Genomic DNA, 26,300 nt, shown 5'->3' with positions numbered 1-26,300 from the left:
TTATTGAATAAGCATTGGCACCTGTTACAACTGGACCCCAACATCACACCCTATATAGCTGATCATCCGAGATTCATTTTCTTACGGAATCGCACACTGAAGGGGTATCTATGTCCTTCTTTTTTAGCTCCCACAACCCACTCGGTCAATTCCAGATCATGGTTACCACCCAAACCCAAGGGTTTCTTTAAATGTGCCTCATGTAATTTTTGTCAATTTGCCATACAGGCTGATAATTTTGTCTGTCATAATGGCCTATCAGTTCAAATACGCGACTTCTTGAATTGTAAGACGAAATATGTGGTCTACGCCATTTTGTGTATTTGTGGCAAAGTATATGTGGGTTCGACCATTAGGGAATTACGGATACGCATCAGGGAACACCTCGCAAGCTTGAGGAAGTTTGATTCCAAATTACCTTTAGCCATACATTGGCAGGAACAGCATCAAATGGAAAATGTGAGTGATATTAGGTTCATAGGACTTATGCAGGCAAGACCTCATCCTAGAGGTGGGGACCGCTCAGCATTATTGCGGCAATTAGAAGCACGCACCATCTGTAGGTTACGTTGTACTACCCTGGGACTTAACAGCGACACGGAACTGCATGTGTTCTTGTAGATGGTGAGGGTATGTGACATACGGGGGATTTTCTGTTCGTGCGTGTCATTGCAGGAGTTATTTGGACCGGCCAGGCACTATCGCTTGACCCATGGGCTAATTTAATCTATACAATATTATTATTTTGTATTCCCAATTGGTTACTGTTTTTGGCGATCTGCATTTATACTTATTTCATTTTATAAAACGGCGTGGATTGGTATATATAATTCTCTTTTTTATTTCATGCATCTCATCGAGGTTTTCCTCGATGTTATCCTTCTAGTCTTTGTGTTAATGTTGCAGGTGATCCGTGTTTGCACACGTGATCAATCTCCATGTGATCGCGACTTCTTTTGCTTCGGATGTGTTATTCGCGCACGGCGCCGCACACGTGATTATCCATCACGTGTTCGGAGGGTGCTTTTTTCTAAATTCTTTCATTTTCTCATTAAATGGGTATGCCGATCGCACCGCGTTTAGATATACAGAGCATAACAGGATTCAATGTAGACGAGAGATTAATGACGGTAAGGGGCTCGTACACTTTTAATGTTCAGTGTTTATGATGAAACAAGAATCGGCCCCTCGCGAACTGTTTTATACTAACGGATGTTGTGGTTTACTCTAACAGACATGCCATTTCAGGCGGGACGTTTTTACTGAATTAGATTGCTCGCATTGACATAATTCAAACTTTGGTAAGGAAGGTAATGGTTCACCCTTTGAAATATTTTTACTGATTTCAAGCGGTTTCACAACTTTGACTTATGCATGATTTGTTTCTCTAGATTTTTCAGGCGTGATAATAAACCCAAGACATTTAACACTACCCAATCAATCTATGGTAATTTCGTTTAAATTCGAGTTTGGCATCGTGTTACCCTTACAGGGTGTGGGAATGGGATTTTCTGGTGTTTACCAATTTTAACTGGTTTCTTATTTCAACATTGCATGGGGTATCTTTGACCTAATTCTAGCTTTGACCCAATGGGTTCGGTGATGTGTGCTGTTTTGGTGGTTTTTTGGCACCTGGCGATGACATGCACGAATTTAAATCCAGAAGATATACACATTGTTATTATGGTGCATGGAGATCTACATGCACAACATTTACACTTCTTGTGGACAAGCACTGGGTAGCACATCAATTGTATTAACTGGGTATTGATGTTAGTTTAGAATATTGTCGCATGTTACTCCAATCATATACATATAAACAATGACATGTTCTTTTATTTTGTATTCTTTTTTCTTGAATTTTTTCTTTATATGCTGCCTGTGACAATGTTGCTACATCCATCCTACTGGTAATGTATATATGCACTTGCCATTACCCTTGTTTGTTGTGCTCACTGTATTTCATGTCCTGGATTACTAATGGGGATTTTTATGCATTACAAAATTGTATATTATTTCATTTGCTGTACAGAGTTTTGCCTTGAGAAAGACCGAGAGAGGTCGAAACACGTGTTGGCATATCACTCTGTCACGCCACAACACACATTGGATGTGATGAAGATTAAACTTATAAAACTTTCATTATTGTGTTAACTAGATCAATTATCGCACAGGAAGTGTGCGAGAGGACTTCTCTATTTCATAATTGTTTTGCTGGCAGCGCATCCATAATGGGGGAATACCCATTGTTCCATTTGTCTTGTTAAGTGGGTTTGAGGTGCCCGCTTTTCCCTCAGGGTGCTGCAGCCAATCCTTCGAGGTTCAATCGATTTGATTTTGTAATATTCAATTACTCAAGCGCTATTTAACCTGGCACACCTCAGTTTTTCAGAAAATATCTGAGGTTCGTTGTTGACGACTCACACTATCAGTTTCGAGTCCTGCCATTCAGGTTAACCTCCGCCTGAGGGTCTTCACCAAGTTAATGGTAGTGGTGGCAGCGCACCTCAGGAGAGGGGGATTCATGTCTACCCCTACCTGGACAACTGGCTGACCAGAGCGTGCTCTGCCGAGCAAGCTTTGGATCATCTGAAAGTCACCTGCCATTTCCTCCACAAACTGGTCTTCTCCCTCAACTTAAAGAAGTCTCAAATGACACCTTCCCAACAGCTTCAATACATAGGAGATGTATTAGACACATCCTTGGGAAAGAGCTTGCCTCCGAAGGCGAGGGCTCAAGACATTCTTCAGATGGTTTCAAAATTCCAAAATGCCCAGAATCTCCAGGCTTACGACTTTCTACGGTTGCTCGGCCTCATGGCATCCTGCATTTTTCTGGTGCCAGAGGCACGCTTGAGGATGAGATCCCTTCAATGGGCCCTAAAGACTCAGTGGTCCCAGTTCTCGGGTCAAATGACGGATTTTCTTCAGATTCCGAACAAGGTCAGACAAGACCTTCTATGGTGGACCTGTGCAGAGAACATCTTAAAGGCAGAACCCTTTTGGCAACCATGGCCGGAGGTCATAGTAGTAACGGACGCCTCACTCCTGGGGTGGGGAGCACATGCCAACGATTTGACAATAAACGGTCGCTGGTCTCCATCCGAGTCCAAACTACATATCAACCTTTTGGAGCTGAGGGCAATCAGACTAGCGCTGAAGGCCTTCCTGCCATCTGTCCGGGGAAAGAATGTCCTGATAATGACGGACAACACAGTGGCCATGCACTACCTAAACAAAAGAGGTGGTGTGGGGTCACTACACCTGTGCATAGAGGCAATGCAGCTCTGGTATTGGCCGATTCAAGAGGGAATCTCTTTAACGGCAATTCATCTAGCCGGGGAAGAGAATGTGACGGCAGATGCTCTGAGCAGGCAGAGCGCGGTGTCCCACGAATGGGAATTGGCTCAGGAAGTCATTCAAGAGATCTTCGCCCTTTTGGGAACCCCTCAGGTAGACCTATTCGCAACCAGTACCAACCGAAAATGCAAAAGGTATTGCTCAATGGAATTTCTCCTGAGAGGATCCCTGGGGGACGCGTTCGTGGTGGAGTGGAATTTCCCACTATTGTACGCGTTCCCTCCGATTCCCGTCATTTCTCAGGTCATCAGTAGGCTGAGATGCTTCGGGAAATGCATGATCCTAATTGACCCGGATTGGGCCAGGAGAACGTGGTATCCGGACCTTCTAGATATGTCCATCTGTCCTCCAGTACGTCTTCCTCAGAGAGAGAACCTTCTCTCTCAAATGGAAGGTCAGGTTCTCCACCCAGAGGTCAGAACACTCAACCTTCATGCTTGGTATCTGAAAGGCTGAGATACAGGGATTGGAACCTTCCAGATGATGTGATGGAGGTGTTGCTTTCGGCAAGAAGGTCAGCAACAAAGTCTCTGTACCGTTGCCATTGGAAAATGTTTTGCAACTGGTGCAGGGAAAATAATGTTGATGCTTTTCTATATTCTATTCCAGAAGTACTATCTTTCCTTCTGACCCTAGCACATAGAGGTCTGAATATCGGAACAATAAAAGGTTACCTTGCAGCGCTTTCCATCTTCAAGCGCTCATCGGAAGAATGCTCCTACTTCAAAATTGCTTTGATAACACAATTCATAAAAGGTCTCACTAATGTGTTTCCTCCTCACCCATTTCAAGTACCGATTTGGGATCTAAATTTGGTATTAAAATTCTTAATGTGTGCCCCATTTGGGCCTATGCACACGTGTCCATTAAGATTATTAACATGGAAAACAGCATTCTTAGTTGCTCTAACATCAGCAAGAAGAGTAAGCGAATTGCAGGCACTATCTTCTCGGCCACCCTATACTGTGTTCCTTAAGGACAGGGTTGTGTTGAGGGTTAAACCATCATTTTTACCGAAGGTAATATCTGATTTTCATTTAAATCAGAAATTTTTTTTACCCTCATTCTATCTTCCACCTCATCCATCTAAGGAGGAAGAAAGACTACACAGACTGGACCCAAAAAGAGCTTTAAGCTTTTACATCTCTAGGCCAAGGCTTTCTAGACTTAGAGTGGACAACCAGTTGTTTATAGACTACACTGGAAGAAAGCTGGGTCAGTCAGTAACAACACAAACAATTTCGCGCTGGATCATGCTTTGCATTTCAGAATGCTACAGACTAGCACAAAAAGACCCACCTGAAGGGTTAAGAGCTCATTCCTCTTCCACAGCCCTTCAAAGAGGTGTCCCTATAAGGTCCATTTGCGAAGCAGCAACTTGGTCTTCGCTTCACACCTTCTCAAAATTCTATAACCTGGATGCTTCCCAGTCTAAGGAGCTAACTTTTGTAAAAGCAGTGCTTTACTCTGCCATTTAAGGGCATTTAAAAAAAAATCAAAAAAAAAATCTGACCCCTCCTCCAGAGGAATACTGCTTTGGGAGCCTATCTAAGATGAGGAATACGTTGGAGGACACAATCCACTCGAAGAACAAGTTACTTATTACTTGATAACGTTCTTTCGATTGGATGTTCCTCCAACGTATTGGATTGCTGTTCGGATTGACCTCCGCCCCAAGGGTCTTCACCAAGCTAATGGTGGTGGTGGCAGCATACCTCGGGTGAGGGGGGGATTCACGTCTGCCCCTACCTGGACTGGCTGAACCGGACGCGCTCTCCTGAGCAAGCGTTGGATCATCTCGGTCTCACCTGCCGCACCTTCCACAGGCTGGGTTCTCCCTGAATTTCAAGAAGTCGCATCTGACACCTTCCCAACAGCTCCAGTACATCAGGGCTGTGTTAGACACGTCATGGGGAAGTGTTCGCCTCCCAAGGTGAGGGCTCATCACATTGTGCAGATGGAGGACAAGTTTCAACATGCCCAGAGTCTCCTGGCATTCGAATTGTTAAGGATGCTCGGCCTCATGGCATCCTGCATTTTTCTGGTGCCAGAGGCCAGGCTGCGGATGAGATCCCTGCAATGGGTCCTCAAGATGCAGTGGTCACAGTTCTCCGGCAAGATGTCGGATCCTGTTCAGATTCCACTCTCGGTCTCCCATGATCTTCTGTGGTGGGCCAACAAAGGGAACCTGATGAGGGGGAAACCGTTTTGGCAACCGTGGCCGGAGGTGACTGTAGTGACGGATGCTTCCCTCACAGGATGCGGCGCTCATGCCAATGACTTGACAGCCAGTGGTCGTTGGTCTCCGTCGGAGTCCAAACTCCACATCAGTCTGTTAGAGCTGAGGGCCATCAGGTTAGCCATGAAGGCTTTTCTGCCCTCTGTACAGGGGAAGAGTGTCTTGATCATGATGGACAACACAGTGGTCATGCATTACCTCAACAAAAAAGGGAGGTAGGGTCACTCCCGTTGTGCAGAGAGGCAATGCAGCTCTGGTTCTGGGACATCCATCAGGAAATTTCGATCTCGCCAGTTCATCTGACCGGAGACGAAAAGGCGGCGGCGGACGCTCTGAGCAGGCAGAGCACCATCTCCCACAAGTGGGAGTTGGCTCAGGAAGTCCTTCAGGATATCTTCGCCTTTTGGGAACCCCACAGGTAGATCTCTTCGCCCACCAGTGTCAACCGGAAGTGCGAGAGGTTCTGCTCCAAGAGGAGCCTTAGGAGACACGTTCGTAGTGGATTGGTCGTTCCCACTGCTGTACGCGTTTCCTCCAGTCCCAGTCATTCCTCATGTGTTGCAAAGATTACGGAGGTTCGGTTCCCACTTGATCCTCATTGCTCTGGAGTGGGCCAGGAGAGCGTGGTATCCGGACCTTCTACAAATGTCCATCTGCCCTCCACGTCGTCTTCCCTACTGAGAAGATCTACTCTCGCGTCGGGGGGGGGGGTGGGGCGGTGGGTCAAGTTCTCCATCCAGAGGTGCAGACTCTCAACCTTCACGCTTGGTATCTGAAAGGTTGAGGTATAAGGATTAGGACCTCCTGGATGATGTGATGGAAGTGTTGCTTTCGGCCAGGCGGCCTGCAACAAAATCCCTGAACCGTTTCCATACCTAGTGTCACTATCTTTAAGCGCTCGTCTGAAGAATGTTCTTACTTTAGGATTCCTTTGATTTCTCAATTTCTTAAAGGACTGACTAATGTGTTCCTGCCGTTCCCTTTCCAGGTGCCGGTTTGGAATTTAAATTTGGTTTTGAAATTTCTCATGGGTGCTTCGTTTGAACCTTTGCACTCTTGTCCTTTGAAATTATTGTCCTTCAAGACTGTGTTCTTGGTTGTGGTTACTTCCGCTCGCAGAGTGAGTGAATTGCAGGCAGTGTCCTCTAAGCTCCCCTTTACTGTGTTCCATAAGGACAGGGTTGTACTGCGGGTACGTCCTTCCTTTCTGCCAAAGGTAGTATCTGAATTTCATTTGAGTCAGAAGGTGGTTCTTCCATCTTTCTACCCTCCTCCTCATCCTCATCCTGGTAAGGAAGAGGAGCGACTCCATTGGTTGGATCCTAGGAGAACTCTGAGCTTTTACATTTCTAGGATGTCCAGGGTCAGAGTGGACGATCAACTCTTTGTAGGATATGCTGGACACCGATTGGGCCAGGCTGTTACCAAACAGACCTTGTCCAGGTGGATTATCATCACCATTACGGAGTGTTACCGATTGGCGGGTAAGGACCCTCCTGAAGGGTTGCAAGCTCATTCCACTAGGGGGCGTGGTTACTTCCACCGCCCTCCAGCGGGGTGTTCCTATTAGGAATATTTGTGATGCAGCCACATGGGCTTCAATCCACACCTTTGTTAAACATTACTCCCTGGATACAATCCATGGTCAGGATATGGCCTTTGAAAGGTGGTTCTTTATTCCGCAATCTGATTGGGTACTCTAAATTCTTTTCCCTCCTCCATTTACTGGTACTGCTTTGGGAGTCTGCCAAAGATGTGGAATACATTGGAGGACACAATCCATTCGAAGAACAAGTTACTTACCAACTGCTAACGTTCTTTCGACTGGATGTTCCTCCAACGTATTCCACATCGCCCTGCCAGCCTGCCCCTCTGGAGAATTTCCTATTCGATTGCAACTTACGTTTCCGCAAGGCTATGTGCGGTCAAGCAGGCATGAGCCTGGTGCCACACGTTCTGAGGGAAAAAACTTAAACTGAGGCTATGGGTGCTCTGCATCCTATTCATAACATCCGGTGACGTCGATCTCGACGGAGGCCTTCAAGGGACATCAACCCAACGTCATCGACACAGGACGTCCTCTGCTGAAAAAGTTTCTGAAGTGCACAGCTGTGGACATTACATGTCAAAGATGTGGAATACGTTGGAGGAACTTCCAGTCGAAAGAACGTTACCAGTTGGTATGCAACTTTTTCTTTGCTGGCATACACCAATGCCGTGCAAAATTTCCAGAGATTTACTCATTTTATGAAAACACTCAGAATTCATAATCCACCTGTCAGCTGAGCATGTCTCCAGTTTTCTGCTACCGAGCTCCGCGCACAGGCCCCACTTTTGCAAATGCTGCGCACAGCGAACAGTGACTGCCCCCCACCTTTTTCCTCCGGTGCCTGTGTCAGACTAGCCTATATGTCACGACTGGTCCACCGCAAAGTGTTATAATTCAAACAGTGTATTGGTTTTGCTTCCATTCATAAGTTCTTGGAAGAGCAGTACCCCTGTACTCCCCACCCCTGCAATCATTTGGAAACGGAATGTGTTTTATAATGTTTTACAGGGGGGCAAAGTTATTGGTATGCTGAATCTCTGCTGAATCTCTATGAAGACGTTATTCTTCTCAATGCCACTCTCCTGGTCTCATTCCCTTATGGATTTGTTTTATTATTATTATATTTTGTATTTTGGGCACCCTGCGCCTTCAGACCCTACCCCTGCAGCACCTCAAATTCACCTCCCACATACCTAATTTGGATTGCTCAAACAGGCATCTCTTGCAAAACAAATTGACAAACAGGATACATCTGGAAAGACATTTTTGGTATGCTTTTTTGGACAATTTATACTTTTGATAGCTTTGAAATTCAAGTTACATATGTTTTCCATTGGTCATATACAATGTATCAAAATTGTTGAACATATTAATAGCTGATAATCATTTGTATCGGGAAGTGAACTGTTCCACGAGTTCTGCTTTCGGTGGACAGAGCACGTTTGCAATGTTTTGTGGCAATGTATGTGTCCTAGGAACCAAACCACAAACGATTCCATGAGTATGCATGTCCAACACAGTCAAAATCATATGTTTTACGAAATTGAATTCCATTTCCTTGTATTTTGTCTTGACCACGCACTTTTTGGTTCTTTTTCCAAAGGCCATTTCGTATGGAAGCATCCCAAATTTTCCAGCAGTTCTAGATTGTTCTCTATCTATGTTCTTGTTAAGCGCTAACAACGCAAGTAGTGTACAAGATTCCATACCCTGTATACCAAAATGCAATCTCTTGGGCTGGTACTTTAGGCACATATTGTCGAACACCTCCAAATCTCCTGTGTGACAGAATTCTGTGAGTCCTTTCAGATCTCTTGATATTTTTATCAAACAAAATCTTCTCAAGAGCTTTGTGTGCAGGTGACGATGGAACCAACCACTACTTCTTGCATTCATGCTCCTCCGATAAAGGTCCATGTTCACATTTGTGAAAATGTTGGTTTTCTTTCCATGAGTGAACGGTGGAGCAGTGGTGCATCAATGAGTGCCATTTTTCAATTAGAATTTCCACAGACCCATCACAAGTTTTGGAGCTCCACCAAAGATGGTTGCTGAAAGACTGGGACCGCTGGAAAATATTTTCAGAACCCTTTTGTTTACCAGCAGCTGTGATTTTTTTGATTGATTGATTCTGCCAAGTGCCAGGCATCATTTGATGGCAAATGTTTGGAAATTGCTTGAGCATGACCTTGGCAATTGAAACATGTCTGTCGGTGGCTGAGGTCTATTTGCATTCCCCTTGATTGGAGATCTTGCAGGGATTTTATAAAACCATGTTTCTCCATGTCCACTGAGGATTTACATTAGGACAACGGCACGGCCACTGAACTCACGATTTTTTTGTAGTGTCCATGTCCTGAAAGTGGTATGTGCAGTACTTTGCCGAAAAACCGGGGCTGTCACACTGTCCATCACCAGCTAGCTGAAACGTTTGCCAGAGAATTTTAGTTCAATTGACATTTGTTCAATTGTCCAAGCTTCACTGATAGCAGGGAATAAAGATTCACGTTGAAATTTGAAATACTGTGTTTTAGCGAGGAACTGAAGTCCCACAAATGTACAGAAACTGGACAACTTACTAAAGCTGGAACCACTGAAAAGCAAAGCTGCTGCACACAGTAGATTTCCAGCTGGCACTTTGCCCAGCATCGGTGGAGCAGACCATGAAAATGGTGCATGGAGCAGGGCACAGGTGTCTTTGATTTTCAGGTTTGTACCTTGTGATGCACGAGTAACATTCACCAATGGCTTCCCGCATTCTACCCCCCTCACTGGATGGACTCATTGCAGCATCAGTATAATCTGTGCTAGGCAGCTGTCTGTCGAATACAATGTATTTGTTCTCCTTTACTAGACTTTCGTCCTGCGTCAATGTGGTTTCTGACTCAACTGTGGTTGACATATCCGGCTAACTATCCACACTGAAGTCGAGATCGTTGGTAAGGTCCTCGGTCAATTCCGTTGAGGCTTCATTCTCTGTTATATCATCTTGTGTTAATTGTTCACAAATTGGAGAAACCACCAATGTCGATGGTTTATTGGTTGGCCTTTTTTGTGCAGTTTGTGTGATGGGGTCAGTGAGTCATTCAAGAGCATCTTCCCTATATTCAGTGTCATCTTCATCTTGTCCAGTTCTCACATTGTAGCAATGGTCCAACAACATTTTGCTTGCTTCGCCGGTCACATTCCATTCATTTTTTTGCCATTGGGCATAAGCATCTCGAGTCTGCTTATTGACTGGAACACGCTGCGCCTCAAATAATAGTTGCTCCATGGTGAGATCTGTTTGGCAAGCAGCATCCTTGGTTTGATATGCTGTATGTGTGCTCATAGTTCTTATGCTTCTGGGCCTCTAGGAGATGGGTTGTAAAAATATGTTCAATGTAAATCCAACATGCAGTATATAGCACTTTAGATAAAAAAAAATACATCTTATGAAGACAACACCAGCACAAAACACTTTTTTGCAAACAAATGTGTCTGTAACTTACCCTTGGTTTTTTGTATTTCTGTGCAATCATCTTCGTCTGTGCAAGTGTCTTTTTTGGTGTGACGACCGCACCTGCAAGCTGCTCCACCATCTCTGATCCATGTGCCTCTTCTTCTAATTCACCTCCTTGTATACATCCCTTCAATCGAATATTCATGTTTAAAAAACAAACAAAAAAGTATTTGGAATCAATTTCTTTCAACGCACAAGTCGCTTACATACATACAGTCGTAAATAATGTACATCATTTAGTCTAAATGGACATTTTGAATTTCGACTGATTGATGGCTAGTGCACTTGATCAGAGATCGGCATGCAAAACTAACTTATTCTAATGTTGCACTGAAGTATTTGGCATTGCATTCTGCATACCTCAGACTTGGGAACAGCTCTAAAGGATGATGTAACTATAGTCGAGGAACCATCATCACCCTGTAACACACTACTTGTTTTAGAATGGATGAAAACAGCGAAATTGAACAGAGACTATTGGATGCAGACATTTGGTACATATATATGAAAATGCAAAATTGATACTCTATGTAAAGAAACGGCGAGATACATAAACTATTTCATATTATTTTGAATTCCATGTAGAATACATTCGTGTTATCATAAAACTACCTGATAGGCGCTCAAAGTGGTTGTGGACTCTGGAAAAAGAAAAGAATGCAGAATCTAGCTCCTTCATTTTCTGTGAATTGCCACGAAGTGATAAAGTGAAAATTAGATTTGCATTAGATATGTGGGAAGATCCAACTGTCAATAATATGAACTTCTGCAAGTCTGTATGGCTCACCATTGGTATACTTGAATTTGTGGTGTTGTCGCCAGTATCGAGGGTTTGTGCTTCAGTCAATATGCTCGCCTAAAAGAATTGAAATGTGAAACAACCGATTATGATAAGATTATGCTTATTTCCAAGTGCACTATTGCATAGTCATCTCTGATGCTCATAAAACCGGGGACAGATGTCTAGCAAAATGTGGTATAGTTCTAAAGTAATACAATCTGGTAAATATGAAAAGTTTAGTAAGAAACAATTACACAGAACGCACAAATCTGTTCATGTAGTTATCTGTTCGGTACCCCAAGGCCTACAGCTAATTCATCATCTACAGCTAATACAGCTAATTCATCATTGTAAACTCACCTGGTCCCGCGTCTACATTAATAGAGTTGGAATTGCATTTGGAAGCAATTTACGAGAGGTTCTGAGTCAACGCTTCTTTGTGTACTGCAATGGGTTGTACATATCCGGGGCAAAGTGCTTGCTGCATATGCAGTATTTATTGCCCTTCAAGTCCATCGAGACTGCCAGGGTTCTACTTTCCAGCTCGTCTGGTGCAAATCCACAATATCTGACCCATTCTCTTATTAGATCTGTATTCCTCGGGAATGTATGCATTATTGTGCCATCAGGTTTGTAATGGGTCTTAGGACGGCAATTGGCAACCATACACGCAGGCATTCTTGAAAAATCTGTTTTAAAAAAGGACGTATGGTTACAATAACGTTTTACACGAATGTGTGATTGTGATGGAATTATATCATAAGGTTTCTATGCAATGTTTGTTTTGGTCACAGAAGCAAAACCTGTGTAGCGTAGTCGACTATACAATAGGGTAACTTTCATACAGAATTGATTGAGGTGACGCAAATCGTAACGTGTTAGTCGTCCGTTGAATGTACTTTCTTGCATCAAAACGGAAAAATGCTTATAGACATGGTCCGCTAAGGATGCAATTCTATCCCAAATGACAATGTTGACACTTGCTATATACCGAGAACAGAACCAATTAAAAAGAAGACAATGGTAAAGGCAATGAGATGAATGAACATTACACTACTGGGTACATTCGTTCGAAATAGATGTAATTTTACAGAGATCAAAAAGATACGATCAGGTGACCGGACTTACCTTGACTATCAGTCAGTGAGATTCAGCAAGCCGGGTAGTTATTAGCAGGAGAAAAGGTAGCCCGATGCAGAGTTGACTTCCAATGCTCACAGATGCTCACAAGTAGCACTATCACAAGTTGACTTCCAGTGCTCACAGATGTTGTCAGGGTAAATATCTAGGGGTTTAAAAAGAATCAGAAAAGCGGGTGTGTATGTGAATGAGTAACATGTTTATGGCATAGTCTTACGTGGATTGAAGGGGTGCGGTCTGCATCAAGGCAACAGGCCTGCAGACACTAGGTCTAGGGATGCCCTGAGTACAATGGCCGCTTTGCAGAAGAAGACATTCCCATCCTGCCAGCACCCTCGGGAGAGCAGGGCCACAGGTGCAAACTGCCATTGATACTGGGGAGGGGTGTGTGGGGGATGATGAATGCCCAAGAGGAATAGGGAAAGGGGCCAGAAAAAACTGCTGAATGGAGGCTACACACTTATGAGGACATCCTGCCAGTCTAAGGATGGAGGGATTGTTTTGCTTCATCACTGGTGCCAGAAGAGAAATCCTGGCCACAATAGAAGAGTGCCTACTGCAGGACCCGGTCTGAATCCTTTTTGTATAAACCTGTGACTCCATTTTGGAGTAGGCTGCGTTCAGATTAATGTGAAGCCTCCTCTCCCCTTTTGCAGCGCCGCGAACAGCGAACACAGCCGGCTTCCACCTTTTACTCCCCCTGAGCCTGTGCCAGAGAAACTCATTTCACACGGATGTACTGGCTTGAATTGTTGCTAGCAAACAGTGTATTCCACTTAGCTCATCTGCTTTGTGTGTGACTGGGCCAAATGCTGCCCTGCATCCCATCCATGTCCACAAAGCTGCTCTTCAGCCTTTCACCCCGTCCTGTGGAAGTTATCCCATTGTTGCCCCATGTGCCCATACATTCTCACTTTGATGTAGCAGAAGTGTCAGCCTTATCCACCGACGGTCCTAGAGTGCCCCCAATATAACCTATCCACAAGTCCTCATATATTTTGCTAAGACCAACACTCATTCTTGCCTGATGGCACCAGGACAAATAAATCTCGAATGTAATCCTCTAATCATGCACCAGGAGAGTAAGACCATTGCACCCCTTACGCCCACAAAGGCCTTGAAATGAAACGTGTTTATATGTAGTTACAATTTATAGGTATCCCCACATTCTAGGGGTTGTACACGATTTGCATTATTCATTGTGTGTCAGAAAATGTTATGTCGTTTGGAAAGTCAGGATTGACCAACACCCGTAGAATTAACCTGACCTTCACATCGGTCAGATGAGCACGGCCAACCCACGTGCAGTAGAGCTCTCTGTGTGCTGACTTTACATAAAGCCTTTATACTTCTCTCAACCACTCTCCCAGTCTCATTCCCTTCTGGATGTGTCCATTTACTAAAGCTTATATTTGTATTTTGGGGACTATGTACACTCCCCAGCCCTGTCAGGACAAGTTAGTGTGTCCTTGATTCACAGAATTTGAATTCACAAAATTGAAACAACTATTCATTAAAATTTCAAATTTTATTTTATTCGGTTGCTGATGTTGAAGTCACACATGTACTAAGCATTGTACACTTCGGGTTGCTGCACAGTGTGGGCGAATCCCCTGTACTGTCCGCTGTCGCTGGGGAATTTGGCACGAATGGCTCCAACGACACAGACCGGTATTACTCGTCGAACGCACTGTCCAAGCCTCCCAAAAAGCCACCATGTAAACGAACGATAGGCCACCAGCCTGTACCACCTGTGGAAGAAAAACATACAAGTTGTAACTTTATATGAACATGATAAGTGTACAAACCTTAGTTGAACATGTAAACTTGTATTCTAAGGCATAATAGCCAGAACAAATGTTCCTTCATGGATCAATTAACATAGGCGTTAAAGTGTAGACACATCACATAATTGAACACCCATGCAATCCATAACATTTGGGGGACATAGAAATATTGTTTCTTGGTTCTACATGAAAGACACATAAGATGACCACTATGATTTGAACAGAGTGCAAGAGAACTATTGAATTGCCAGACTACATTCATTTGGCAGTGATAGATCAAAGTTATGACAATATAGGAGACATCCATGTCCTAAGTTAAATCACATCTAGAGCACACTTACTTGTTACTTGGATTGCTAGAGTGAACTGTTGCTCGAAGTTCATGCATAAGCACCATCATAATCCTCAACACGGACCTTGTGAGGCAGGCAGCCCTGAAGTCATGCAGCTCGGTAACGCATAGCGGTGGTGTGCCTTCTTCTGATATGTAGGCCATGCATCCAGAGTTTTCTTGGCAGCAGCAGTTCTCCACCTCGGTTGTCATGACCTTGCACCGATTGCAGGTACACCAGGTGGAGACATCGTCCATGCGACTGGGCTCAGGCTCTTGATCGGGTGATTTTCCAACTGTCGTCTGAAGCCCCATCGTTTCCGCATCTTTCGCTTTCTGATGCCACGATACGACAAAATTAAAATCGATAGTAAAGCTGGCACTAGTATCTGTTCACACGGGCTACGAGCAAGGAGGATAGCTGAAAAGAGCAGAAACGAGTCACAGTTTATTTGAAAAAAGACCGTGAAACGACTGAACAAGCAACTCTGATGTTGTCTGATGAGAACCGGTCTGTTCATACTTCTTGAGGAAAGAGTCGTCCTGCCATTTCCATAGAGGCACGCTATTAACAGAGAACATTGACCCGAGACGTGCCTTCGCATTGTGAAGTAGACCGTACGCATCAAGTGATGTCATTTCAGGGGTGGGGACTATGATTTAGTGACGAAAGGGCACTGGAGCTTAGGGCGATGCTGCAACGGATAGGATTAGCACAAAATGGCCACGCCCTGCTTCCTGATTTCGTAACACTTTTGAGCGCACTACTCCTTTAACTCTCTCCTTCACCATCGCTCTTCTCTGTCTGTGCCACTCCGCTTGTTGCTGTACACCACTCTTTACTTCTTTTATGTTGGTCTGCCTTTTACCCTTCCACCTTCAACTTGTGTGCTTCAATGTATTTGACCAATTCCACAGATGTGCTCTACTTCTTTATTGTGCCCATAGTTACAATGACTCTCCCACCTTTGCCCAGGCCCCATTGTTCCTCTTTGCTATTCTAGCCCCACCACCCACACACTCTGTACCTTTCTTGTTGCACAGCTTTACTCTTGGTGGCTTGCTTGTCCAATCTGGCACTGTCATCCATGCCCTTGCTCTGCTCCTTCCTTCCTTCCTTCGTTTTGAATGCTGGTACTCTCGACTACCCTGCGCCACTCTGTACCTCATTGTTTGCCCCACCCTCTGTTTATCCGTACTTCCCATGCTTGCACCACCTTTTACTTCATACTTACTTTATTTTAAATGTATTTGTGATTTGGTTTACAAGACCTTACACATTTAATACAGATAATAAAAAGGAGAAGTTCAAATATAAATCTCAAATGATATACATATGAAATACTTCATCAATCATTGTAAGAAAAGGTGAAACAAAAGAAGAGCAGAACAAAAAGGAAGATGGAACAAGAGAAGAGATACACCTGAATGTTTGGCCCAGTATGCAGTAAATCTCCTTATGGCTATGATGATACACTTGTGGATACCAGCTAAGATGCTTGGTACTGTGTTTTCGCCCGCTGTGTTTGTCCACCCCATAACTATCTTTTGCCACTCTAGTCTATTGAGAGTCGCATTTACTTCCTGGGCTCCTTGTTTTGTTCCCTTACCTTTTTGCCCCTTCCGCTATCATGTTCGCCACCCCCTCCCATATACCCCGGCCCACCACCTCATGGGCCAGGTCCTTCGTGGTTTGCCGCTCTTACTCTAAAGCAGTGGTCTTCAAACGGGGGGGGGGGGCAAAGGGTGTCCTAAGGGGGCCCCAGACTCTTTGAAAATGGATTAAGATGACTGTTTTTAATATAAAAATAAGTACAAAGGTGACTGCGTTTAATAGCAAATAAAAGCAGTATAAAATCTGCATATGTTTTAAAGAGCCGGGACTCCCCTGCAGATCCTTTGTGACCCCTAAGGGAGCTAACCACTAGGTGGGTTTGCCCAGAAACAATAGTTGTACTCTTGGGGCGTGGGGGATTCGGTATGAAACTGACTGGATACCATACCTTGCTGGATATGTCCCTTGCTGCCTGCCTTCCACGTGTGTAACCCTGTTTAAACACGTTCTTACTCCATCCTTCACCTCGTGCCTTCCTCGGTTGCCACCCATAGACCACCGGCATTTGCTCTGCCTAGATGCCCTGAGCCCCATACTCTGGCTTTCTCATTTGCATGCATGTCATGCCCCTCTGTTTTTTCTGCACTCCCTCTCACTTTGTTCCACAGTGTGTTGAATGCCTGCTGTGCCAGACAGCGAGGATGACTTGGCAGAGGGTGCTAGGAAGAGGGCTGTGCTGGCTGCAGCTGCTCCACTGCCCGCAGTGTCACCGCCTCTCCTGGACACCCTGCTTTCACAGGAAGTGTCGCCTCACCTCCACCATGGGTGGAAAAGGCTGTGTGGCACTGCAGGTTCACCTCGCGTGGACATCAGGCTGGGCCCTGGCTGGCACCCGTCCCCATCCTTTGGCTGCGCCCTGTCTGCAGCTGCTCCACTGCCCGCCCCGCTCCCCCATGCCCCCCCCCCCCCCCCCGGAGTTCATTCATTTCAGTTCAGCGGCTGCAAAGGACGTCAGTGTCCCTGGCACTCCGCCAGGTAGAGCCAGTCTGAGATGGGCAGACAGCAAGTGGCGCTAGCCGGGGTGGCCCTCCACCCGCTGTGACAGTGGAGAGGACACCTCTGGGGGCGTACGTCAGGCACCCCTTCTCTGCACCTGACCTATGTGTGCGGGATAAACATGCCTACCCTCGTCGCTGCCGGCCTTCTTGGTGAGTCTTCTTTTGCAGGATGTAGCGCTTGAAGGCCGCGGCACTAGAAATTCAAGCAAGGCCTGCCTTTTCCCGGGTATTGGTTCTTGATTTTCTAAACCAAAGGTCAGGCCAAAGAGGGCGAACCCTGTCTGTGATTTTTCCGTTCGTTTTTCTGTTGTACTATGGATTGCTATGGTGATGAGGAAGGCGCTACCGTGCGAGTTAAATTAAGGTAACTCAAGTAGCCAATAAGGGAATACATGGTGGCAGGTCACATATTGAATAGGAGGAGCTAAATTGGCACCACTTAAAGGTGTGCACAAAAGAATCCATTGGCTTGGAGAGAGTTGAAAGATTCTGGTGGAGAATCCCAGCTGCATCCAGACGGAAGGGTTGAGTTGGGAAATGTGTCTCCCTCGTCAATGCTGCACCAACTTTGCACAGAGGTTTCTTTTCTATATAGAATTGCCTTGCAATGAACATGGCGTCAATATCTTTGCATCGGGCACTGTACCACAGAAGGATCCTTGAGCTGCACGAAAACATCACAAAACAGAGCCTCCTACATAGCCATCAGTCCAGATTATGTCCACACTGGGGCACTGTGACCACCCCAGCCAGATGATGCGGTGCCCTCTTCATACTGGATTAGGAGAGAATCATGGATGAAGGAGGCACAGGTATAGATCGAGCTGTCCGACACCTTCAGTCCTAGCAACCACAAAGTGCTTGTCAACAATCTTCCCCCTGTGGTTCAGTGACAGTTCTACCGTAGTTGGCCCCCTACCTCACAGATATGTAGTACCTGGGGGAATTCCTCACTAACCCTGAGAGCAAGATCCACCACTATGCCAACAGTGGGCAGCTCTACCCGATGGTGAATTTCGTCAGTTCGGTCAGTGACATCCATCAACAGGACCTCAGATTCACACTCCTTCAAAGCCTGGATGACCAGCCCTGACCTGGAACCTAACTCTGCAGAGCTGGAATTTCTCCTCCTCTGGGGCACTAGGAAACTTCTCCTGGGCTCGCATCCAGCGGTAAATCCCTCTGGGTCCTCATCCACAGCAACCTTTGCTTCAAGGTGCGCATAGTGAAGAAAACCCAGACGATCTGTTCCCAGCTCTGGCCCCCATCAGAAAGCCAAACCCTCCACCCCACCGCTGAATCCTTCTCAGTTGGCCTGGGCCAGCGCTCTCGTCTTCACCGCGGTCCCTGTGAAAGCTCGTTGGAAAGCCCTGGCATCTCTGGGAGCATCTGTAGGACCACAGACTAAATCTTAGAGATGCAAGAAGGAAAAAAGAGAAACCGGCCATCGCCTACTAGGAACCTCATTGCCTTTTGACCTGCCAACAGCATAGTGACCACTTCCCAACCCTATCCAGGTCTCTATGCATATGTTTTATCTCGGGAGGATAGCTCAGGAGCAACATGCTCGCCTTGGAAGCAAGACTACACGAAGCACCAGAGGTTCGATCCCCGGGTCCCCGCTTAGAAACCTCTAGGTATTAAGCGCGTTATAAATAACCTATTATATCATATAGTGCTCTGTTGCTTGCCAGCTGAGTTTGCCTATACAAATCCAATGCATAAATGTACCTAATAGAGCTTCAGTGTTTATTATTTCTTTGTTTTGAGCTCAAAATTAGGGCACTGTCTTGTTTTTCTTCAAGTTATCACAAGTCCGGTGGTAGGCGTGCTGGTAAAACCAACAGGCTGCCGCCAGACCCGTAGTGAATTGCCGGCGCCGGACTTGCCAGAATTACTGGGGCATTACAGCCCCGGTTGGCCAGTAAATCTGGCGCCCGGCAATTCTGTAAATCCCCATTCCCATAGAGTCCCATAGGAGTCTACGGGAATGGGGGCCGCAGAAAAACTGGCATCATGTTGTAATGGTGCCAGTGTTTCCGTGCATCTCTGGGGGCTGGTGCTGTTCCGCCCACCAGGTCAGACCTAGCGGCCGGGATGGCACCCGCCCACAGAACTCATAGTTTGCTGGTCCGGAAAACGGTGCCGGTACGGTTCTACTGGCACCATTAATTCCGGACAGGCAAATTTATAATGAGCCCCCATAGTGTCACATCACCACATACCATGCATATAGGGCACACTGTGAGTTGTAGGTGCTTGGGCCTTGGTGCCCATGAACGGTTACTGGCTTAGGGTTGCAGGAGGCCGCCATCATCTATTGCAGTGTCAGATACTTTACACACAGACCATATCCCCCAAGCACCGTTCGCTGCCCATGTACACCCATCCACTTGCATTGTCTGACTGTGCACCTCCAAATCCTCATGCTGTTGGTTTGGGTCAATGCACCTTAAGCTCCTTGTGCTGACTGTCCATGTGCTCCAAGCTCTTCTCACTCTCCAAGCATCCATTGAGGATTGTGTCTGCACTTCCATCACCTCACCATATCTGTTTGCCTGAATCATGTTTCAGTGGGTGGAAGGTGATTTCTTTGATTTTACTCGGACACCTAGAAGAAAATGGACACCGTTCCATTCTCCAGCATGGGGTCTGGCATGGATTCACATGCTCATGAATATTCCCCGTCGTCAGGCTGGGAATCCTCGGTAAAGAAAAATCAGTATCAGTTTTGTTTCTGATCTGTCTTTCGTAGTAGTAACCAATCACTGATCTCTGCGTCATACTGACCACAGCCAATGACTGCCATCCCCCTAAGCCCCGCCTCTGGCAGCCATCTTCAGATTTTTACTGCACATTCAAGTGTTGGGAGTCCTTGTGCTTAGCTCTCGAGCTTTTACTGCGTGTTTCGTGCTTTTTCAGGTGAATTTTCACATTTTTTCGGTTAATCGAGCCTCAAGCTCCACCGTTTCTACTCCCGTTAACGGCTACCCGTTGCAGGATTTTCCTACGCCCCTCAAGGGTGAAGATTTCGTCGAATCAACTTCTTGGAAGATTCCAGAAGATTCACGGCCTACTTCGAGATGGCCCAGGATGCAAGTTCATCACCTGGACCCAAGCTGTTTCGCAGCTGCCCTGGATGCGGGCTGCAGAATGTGTTTAAGGAGGACGAACATTTGCGATGCCGCTACTGCCTTCATGGGGACAAGACTCACGTAGAGAAGGACTGCCAGTTCTGCAAGAACTTGTCGGAGCGGACCATGAGGGACCGTCGATCCCGTCTCGCCAGCTGGTTGGAGAAGGGCTCAACGGGTGAGAAGAAGAAGAAAGGGTCCGAGCGGGCTTCTAAGTCCTGTGCGGGCGCCCCGGCGACGGGGGCCCAACACCAGGCCAAGCGCCGCGAGTCCGCTGGCTCCGGGAGCGCCGAAAGGTCGGGCTCTTCGGTCGCCAGGCAGGGCGCGTCTTCCCCGGCACTGTCAACCACGAGCCAGCGCTCTGGTTCGGGGAAGAGGAAGTCCGAGACCCCTGGTAAGCTTCGGGAGAAGCCCCATCCGATCTCGGAAGAGGGGGAGCGATGCGTCGCCCCTCCCCCTAAGGAGAAGGCCCGGGACGCACCTAAGGTGGTGAAGGCCCCTACCCAGCAGGCAAAGGCTTCTATCGAGGCGATCGCGGCGACTCTGGCCAAGCCGACAGAGACCCCGCCAGCGGAGACTACCTCCGGGACTAGAGTTTCCCTGCCGCCAAGGAGGGAATCCTCTTTTCAGCCCATCATCATGGCCACCATGATGGAAGAAGCGAGGGGGGGTACGGTAGCCTCCTCGAGCTCGGAGTCAGCCTCGGAGGAGGAACTGACCGAGGCCGTGAGGAATCTCGAAGTCCAATTCGAGAAGGTTCGATCCCGTAAGGAAGATCCTCGGGAGATAACCGAGGAAGACGATGATGGCGAGGAAGAGCAGCCTTCCCTTCCGGCGCAGCCGGAACCTAGGCCTCAAGATAGCTCGGCGGCCATTTTGTCTGCGATCCAGTCCTTATGCTCTGAGATAAGGACGAGATTACCACGGCCCAGGCCGGAGGACCCGCAACCTGGCCCGTCGGGAAGTACTCAGAACAAACGATGGAGGACCCAACCCTCTCCTCAACTCGCCCCCGTAAGGCCTACAGTTCCCTCCTCATCCTCCCACGAGTCGGGAGATGACAGTGCGATGGGCTCGATGACGGGTTCTGAGGGCGGCGACGACGGAACGGGTCTCCCGTCGCACGGGCCTCGCCGCCCGACGAGATTGGCTCATTCCACTCCATGATCGCCAGGGCGTCCGAATTGTTCCAGCTCTGCCCGGAGGAGCAGAAAAAGGAAGGTTTCCTCTATCAGTGCCGGGAGGCCAAGAGGAAGACTGTCATCGCGGTGCCTCTAATCGATGACATCTGGGAGGAGGGCCTGTCGGTTCTCAAGAACCCCTCCACGGCACCAGCCAAACGGGACCGGTACGAGAAGAAGTACCGGGTCCCCGAAACCGCTCCCCTGTGCCTCAGGGCCCAGCCAACGCCAGACTCGGTCGTCTCGGCGGCAGCGAAGAAGAAAGCGGCGGGGTCAGGAGCCTTGACGTCGAATTCCCCGCCGGACGGCGAGGGAAAGAAGTTGGACGCCATGGGGCGGTGGGTCATTTCGTCGGCGGCGACGACGATCAAAGCGGCCAACGCCCTGGCGATCGTGGCCCGTTACGACAGGGAGCTCTGGTTTAAGGTGGCCCCCATATTGGACTTCCTACCGGACGACAAGAGGTCCGAGGCCCTGGAAATACTTCAAGAAGGCGAGGTGGCGTCGGACCACGCCATAACGGTGGCAACCGATATTGCCGATACCGGGTTCCGCCAGTTGGGTAACGGAGTTTGCCTAGGACGACGGGGTTGGCTCCGGGCGACCGACTTCCGTCAGGACGTCCAGACCAGGGTGTTGGACATGCCGTTCGACGGCAGCAACTTGTTCGGGAAGGCGGTGGACGAATCCCTCCAAGCCATAAAGACGGACACGGAGACGGCCCGCGCCCTAGGAGCCCTTCAGCAACGACGGCCCTTTCGGAGCTTCGGAGGCAGACAGGGTGCCTCCAAGGGTTCCAGCGGTGGCTCGTCGTCCTACCGCCAGGCGGCACGCTCCTCGTCTCAGGAGGCCTACAGGGGTCGCGGCAAGCAGGGAGCGCCTCGCCGCCATCGGCAAGCTGGCCAGGGCGGCAAGGCCACCACCTCCAAGCAGGACTGAACCGGCCGTGGCCTCGGGCCCCCACCGAAGCACCCCGGTGGGAGGCCGGCTGACGAAGTTCGTCGGCGTGTGGAAGTCCATCTCCACCGACCGTTGGGTGCTGGATACCCTGGCAAGAGGACACTCTATCGAATTCCTGAAGAAGTGCCCTCACGTTCCACCTGTGGCCAGGAAGGAAAATCACGTCCCTCAACTGCTTTTGGAAGTACGGGCGATGCTCAGGAAAGGCGCCATCGAGCTTGTCCCGAAGAGGCTCCGGGGTGTACTCAAGGTACTTCCTCGTCAGGAAGAAGACGGGCGGCTGGCGCCCCATCCTGGACCTTCGTCGTTTGAACAAATACATCAGGTCACAAAAGTTCAGGATGGTCACCCTCCAGCACGTGCTGGGACAGCTGGAGGAAGGTGACTTTCTATCGTCGTTGGACCTGGAGGATGCATACTTCCACGTTCCCATCCTCAAAAGTCACCGAAAGTTCCTCAGGTTCGTCGTCCAGGGACGCCACTACCAATTCAGAGCACTGCCGTTCGGATTGAAGTCGGCCCCCAGGGTCTTTACCAAGTGCCTAGCACCTGTGGCGGCGCGGCTGCGCCTGCAGGGGATTCACGTCTACCCCTACCTGGACTGGCTCATCCGCTCAAGGACGAGGGAACTCGCCGTCGAACACACTGCGAGGACCGTCCAGCTACTCACAGACCTGGGATTCACCATAAATTACCCAAAGTCCCACCTGGTGCCGTCGAAGGTGGCCCTGTTTCTGGGAGCGAAGCTCGATACAGTGAGGCGCCTGGCGGCACCGTCAGAAGAACGGACGAAGACCATTCTGGGCAAAGTGCAGCGCCTGCTAGCCACGGACATGGCCAGGGTGAGGTCCATCAAGTCCCTCCTGGGGATGATGTCCTCTTGCATCTACCTGGTGCGCCTCTGCAGACTACGGATGCGCCCTCTTCAAGAATTTCTCAACGCCCGTTGGATGCAGGCGACGGGCACCTTCGAAGACAGGGTCCCCCTCAACGAGGTGTTCCGGCGGGCGATTCAGTGGTGGGGCGTTCGAGCGCACCTCACGGCGGGCAAGGACTTTCAGACGCCGGCGTTCCAGGAGACTGTGACGACGGACGCCTGACCAGAAAGGTTGGGGCGCCCACATCGGAGATCTCTACGCAAGAGGCCTCTGGCTCCCAGAGGAGAGGCTCCTGCACATCAACGTCCTGGAACTCCGAGTCGTGTTCTGGGCTCTCAAATCGTTCCTCCTGTCGCTCAAGGGCAAGGTGGTGCGGATCTTCACGGACAACACCACGACAATGTTTTACATACGGAAGCAGGGAGGCACCAGATCCCCAGCCCTATCCAAGGAGGCACAGGATCTGTGGCACTGGGCGGTCGCCCAGGGGATGTTCCTGGTTCCCTTCCACCTGGCAGGAGAAAGAAACACCATCGCCGACTCGCTCAGCAGGGAGCTGCGCGCGTGTCACGAGTGGGAACTGCGCCAGGATCAGGTGGATCAACTCTTCCGACGATGGGGCAAACCCCAAATCGACCTGTTCGCAACAGCGACGAACTCGAAGTGCCAGAGGTTCGCCAGCAGGTTTCCCCAGCTGAGAAGCATGGGCAATGCGTTCTCGTTCCCCTGGGACGGCCTATACCTGTATGCGTTCCCTCCGTTGCCGTTGCTGCTTCGACTCATCAACCAGCTCAAGAGGTCCCGGTGCAGCATGATCCTCGTCGCACCGGCATGGCCGAGGCAGATCTGGTTCCCGGACCTTCTGGACTTGTCAACGTCCCCTCCCATCAAGCTGTCGGCGGACACGGACCTTCTCTCCAGAGAAGGAGGTGCCATCTTCCACCACGACCTGGCGTCGCTGAACCTGCAGGCTTGGCTCCTGCAGCGCTAGAGTTTGGAGGCTACGATATACCGGCCGATTGCAGAGAGGTTCTTGCAAAGGCCAGGGCGTCCTTGACTCTCAAATGCTACGGTCATAAGTGGAAGAGGTTCTCTATCTGGTGCCGAGCACAGAAGATCAACCCCCTACGGATTAAGGCCCCTCAAGTGCTGCCGTACCTGCTATCGCTGGCAAAGGCTGGGCTAGCCCATGCCTCCATTAGGATTCATCTGGCGGCGATCTCCAGATATACCAGAACCACAGGACGGACGTCCCTGTGGTCCCATCGACTGGTAAAAGAGTTTATGAAAGGACTGTTCCGGCCGTACCGCCGGTGAAGGCCCCAGCCCCGGCGTGGGAACTTAACGTGGTGCTGACCAGGCTCATGGGGCCCCCATTCGAGCCGATGCACTCCGCACCGATGAAGTTTGTGTCGTGGAAGACTGCATTCCTGGTGGCCATTACCTCCGCACGACGAGTGGGAGAGATCCAGGCCCTATCCTGCAGAGCACCGTACTTGACTTTCCATGCTTAGGACGCACCCCTCCTTTATGCCCAAGGTGCCGTCGGACTTCCATCTTAACGAGCCCCTGGTATTACCTGTTTTCTTCCCGTCTCCTTCGTCGCCGGCCGAGAGGACTTTGCACTCGCTGGATGTGTCTAGAGCGCTGAAGTTCTACGTGGACCGCACGAAGAGTTTTCGGAGGACATCATAGCTATTCGTGAACTTTGGACCTGTGAATCAAGGGAAGGCTCTCTCGAAGTCTTCTATTTCTAGATGGCTCTCCGGCTGCATCATGCACTGCCACCGGTTGGCTAACTGACCGCTGCCAGGCCGTCCGAGAACCCATTCGACCAGAGCGATCGCTGCTACTACGGCGTTCTTATCTGGTGTGCCCCTGCTGGACATCTGCAGGGCTGCTACGTGGAGGTCGACGCACACCTTCACGAGATTCTACTGCGTCGATCGGGATTCCAGGGAGGAGTCCAGGGTCGGCCAAGCAGTGTTGCGCAACCTGTTCGCTTAAGGTGAGCCTGGTGAGGAGGTAAGAGATGCTTAATGTTGAGTTTTTTGTATTGCTTAATGTTGAGCCTTTTGCCACCCCCCGTGGTTGTGCATGTGTGTACTGCTATGTATTCTTATATTCATGAGCATGTGAATCCATGCCAGACCCCATGCTGGAGAAGGAACAAGTTACTTACCTGTAACTGTTGTTCTCCAGCATGGGTCTGGCATGGATTCACATGCGAACCCTCCCGCCTACCCCTCTGCGGCTCTTCACTTGGTCATACTGCCACTTCACGTGCTACCAAATCTGAAGATGGCTGCCAGAGGCGGGGCTTAGGGAGATGGCAGTCATTGGCTGTGGTCAGTATGACGCAGAGATCAGTGATTGGTTACTACTACGAAAGACAGATCAGAAACGAAACTGATACTGATTTTTCTTTACCGAGGATTCCCAGCCTGACGACGGGGAATATTCATGAGCATGTGAATCCATGCCAGACCCATGCTGGAGAACAACAGTTACAGGTAAGTAACTTGTTCCTTATTTTCCACTAAGGAGAACTGAGAGCAGTCTGGGAGCCACGACATGCTGAAACCCCCAGGTTCTATGGGCACGGTATCTAGGCACTACTGAGGACATAGCCAGGTTTGTTGCTCAGTGAACTAATGCATCCACTCAGTGAACTAATGCATCTACAGGGCCTGTGTTTGACATCATGGTCGCAGGTTCAAATCCCAGCAGGTCCGCTCAGCCATTCATCCTTCTGAGGTCAATAAAATGAGTACCATTAAGTTTGGTAACCATATACATCTGTTATCTGTCAATAGCGCCAAGATGCCCCTCTGGGAGTGAATGT

General features: G+C 48.6%; 1 protein-coding gene and 1 long non-coding RNA gene across 7 annotated transcripts in view; both read left to right on the top strand.

The window, feature by feature from the left end:
- The window catches only part of CABIN1 (calcineurin binding protein 1), a 1,968,820-nt gene that overhangs the window by 1,757,214 nt on the left and 185,306 nt on the right, over positions 1 to 26,300 (top strand). The gene's annotated exons all lie outside the window — the stretch shown is intronic.
- On the top strand, positions 1,248 to 2,170 carry LOC138493365 (uncharacterized). Its single transcript, XR_011276399.1, has 3 exons — positions 1,248 to 1,301; positions 1,392 to 1,447; positions 2,033 to 2,170. It is a non-coding gene; the product is annotated as an uncharacterized lncRNA (long non-coding RNA).

This window comes from Ambystoma mexicanum, chromosome 10 (genome assembly GCF_040938575.1).
Source record: "Ambystoma mexicanum isolate Mex_15411 chromosome 10, UKY_AmexF1_1, whole genome shotgun sequence".
Classification (NCBI taxonomy): Eukaryota; Metazoa; Chordata; class Amphibia; order Caudata; family Ambystomatidae; genus Ambystoma; species Ambystoma mexicanum.
This window is presented reverse-complemented; position numbering and strand designations above follow the sequence as displayed.